This window comes from Pseudophryne corroboree, chromosome 5 (genome assembly GCF_028390025.1).
Source record: "Pseudophryne corroboree isolate aPseCor3 chromosome 5, aPseCor3.hap2, whole genome shotgun sequence".
Taxonomy (NCBI): Eukaryota; Metazoa; Chordata; class Amphibia; order Anura; family Myobatrachidae; genus Pseudophryne; species Pseudophryne corroboree.
In genome coordinates, this window is record NC_086448.1 from 645710337 (window position 1) to 645713195 (window position 2859).

The following is a 2859-nucleotide window of genomic DNA, read 5'->3' on the forward strand; positions in this document are numbered from 1 at the left end:
CGTACTTGGACGTTCCAACATGACAATGATCCAAAACACAAGGCCAAGTCGACCTGTCATTGGCTACAGCAGAATAAAGTGAAGGATCTGGAGTGGCCATCTCAGTCTCCTGACCTCAATATCATTGAAAAAAAAGTGTAAAATCTGCACAGAATATAATTTAATGTAATGGTTATATAATGTTTGTTTAAACAACATTATGCTTACTACACAAAGGTATATGAATTCAGCAATGGGTTGGTGGTGCTCCCGGATAATAGTTCTGTAAACTTTAACAAAGGGTGTGGTCTTTTAAAAGAGCAAAAAGACAAAGGCAGCTATATATCTTTTCCAGGGCACACTTATGAAAGAACTATGATAAGATAATGAAACATGAAAGTATGAATATATTAATACTTAACTTTTATTGAGATACACTTAAAAAGAGAGGGAGAAGGCAATTATAAATAAATAATTATGCAATGCATAATTGCTGCAATTTCTGGCGATAAGAATTGGATGAGCGAAAATATGTTTATTCCCTTAATAGTCTAGGAATTTCCTTGATTGAGAAATCATTGTGGGAATAAAGTAGCTCCATTAGATTCAGCTGTAGCCTGTCAGACTATCACAATTAAATATGAGTAGAGATTGGATGCCTGGATCTGCACAGAAAACCAAAAGGACACAAATGATTTGAGAGTAAAATACCTACGGTACCTAGTATTCCCTGGTGGTCTCCCAACCGGGTACTGACCAGGCCCTGCAGTGTATGGCTTCCAAGATCAGACGAGATTGGGCATACTCAGTGCGGTTTGACCGTAGGTGGGTAAATCTCCAGCATGTGCAATCAATTCCAGTGCGCAGATACTCATACAATCCACTTATATTAAACAAATCATAAATGCCTGAGTTGTTATTGGTATATTTTTTTACCATGTAAGTATGGAGAGTTTATGAAAAGCAAGGGCCAAGTCTATGTCTCGTGACACTTCCGCTGTTCAATCATCTGTTACAACATCGAATGATTGAATGATAGAGTGACCAGAGACGGACAGTGGCTCAGAAATAAAGATTAGTGAGGTACTTCTGCTGTCCCTGAAATGGGTAGCATTCTCTTACCATTAGCATTGCAAAATGCCACTATTGGCTAAGGGATGAGAGAGTACTCTGAAAATTGGAGAAAAAGAGAATGAGAAAAAGAATAAATAGTAAGGAAAAAGGTAAGGTTCCCTGAGGATTGTGCACTATGTTCCCCACTAGGATAGAAATGTGAGGAGATTGCACAAGTAATACTCAATATAATCCAGGATATTATGAAATCCCTTACTGTATATATGTTAAGCATAGAGTAGAAATAAATCATAAACAGAGCATTAAGCCCCACTTGTGCTGATTGCTATAATGCTGAGAAAAATAAAAATAAAAATCAGGCAGTTTTTCTTTGCACTGAATCATATGTATCCAGTATTGAGGATTAATCCCTGTTAGGCTATCATATTTATTTACATATTTTACTTACATTACTGCCTGATTTGTTTTTTTCTTTTTCTCAGCATTATAGCAATCAGCACAAGTGGGGCTTAATGCTCTGTTTATGATTTATTTCTACTCTATGCCTAACATATATACAGTCATGTATATAGACCAAGAACAGGTTGGATGATATTATCTTATCTTTTCATGACAACTCCCTCAAATAGGATCTCATTCTCAGTAAGGGATTTCATAATATCCTGCATTGTATTGAGGACTACTGGTGCAATCTCCTCACATTTCTATCCTTGTGGGGAACATAGTGCACAATCCTTAGGGAACATGACCTAATTCCTTACTATTTATTCTTTTTCTCATTCTCTTATTCTCCAATTTTCTGAGTACTCTCTCATCCCTTAGCCAATAGTGGCATTTTGCAATGCTCATGGTAACAGAATGCTACCCATTTCAGGGACAGCAGAAGTACCTCACTAATCTTTATTTCTGAGCCACTGTCCGTCTCTGGTCACTCTATCATTCAATCATTCGATGTTGTAACAGATGATTGAACAGCAGAAGTGTCACGAGACATAGACTTGGCCCTTGCTTTTCATAAACTCTCCATACTTACATGGTAAAAAATTATACTAATAACAACTCAGGCATTTATGATTTGTTTAATATAAGTGGATTGTATGAGTATCTGCGCACTGGAATTGATTGCACATGCTGGAGATTTACCCACCTACGGTCAAACCGCACTGAGTATGCCCAATCTCGTCTGATCTTGGAAGCCATACACTGCAGGGCCTGGTCAGTACCCGGTTGGGAGACCACCAGGGAATACTAGGTACCGTAGGTATTTTACTCTCACATCATTTGTGTCCTTTTGGTTTTCTGTGCAGATCCAGGCATCCAATCTCTACTCATATTTAATTGTGATAGTCTGACAGGCTACAGCTGAACCTAATGGAGCTACTTTATTCCCACAATGATTTCTCAATCAAGGAAATTCCTAGACTATTAAGGGAATAAACATATTTTCGCTCATCCAATTCTTATCGCCAGAAATTGCAGCAATTATGCATTGAATAATTATTTATTTATAAGTGTATCTCAATAAAAGTTAAGAATTAATATATTCATACTTTCATGTTTTATTATGTTATCATAATTCTTTCATAAGTGTGCCCTGGAAAAGATATATAGCTGCCTTTGTCTTTTTGCTCTTATAAAAGACCACACCCTTTCTCAATATCATTGAGCCACTCTGGGGAGATCTCAAATGTGCAGTTCATGCAAGACAGCCCAAGAATTTACAGGAACTGGAGGGTTTTTGCCAAGAAGAATGGACAGCTTTACCATCTGAGAAAATAAAGAGCCTCATCCACAACTACCACAAAA

At 37.3% G+C, this 2859-nt stretch overlaps 2 pseudogenes; one reads left to right on the forward strand and one right to left on the reverse strand.

Moving 5' to 3' along the window:
• Positions 1–687: 687 nt before the first annotated feature.
• On the reverse strand, positions 688–806 carry LOC134929925 (5S ribosomal RNA; annotated as a pseudogene).
• A 1392-nt stretch (positions 807–2198) lies between these two features.
• Positions 2199–2317, forward strand: LOC134929926 (5S ribosomal RNA; annotated as a pseudogene).
• Positions 2318–2859: the final 542 nt, after the last annotated feature.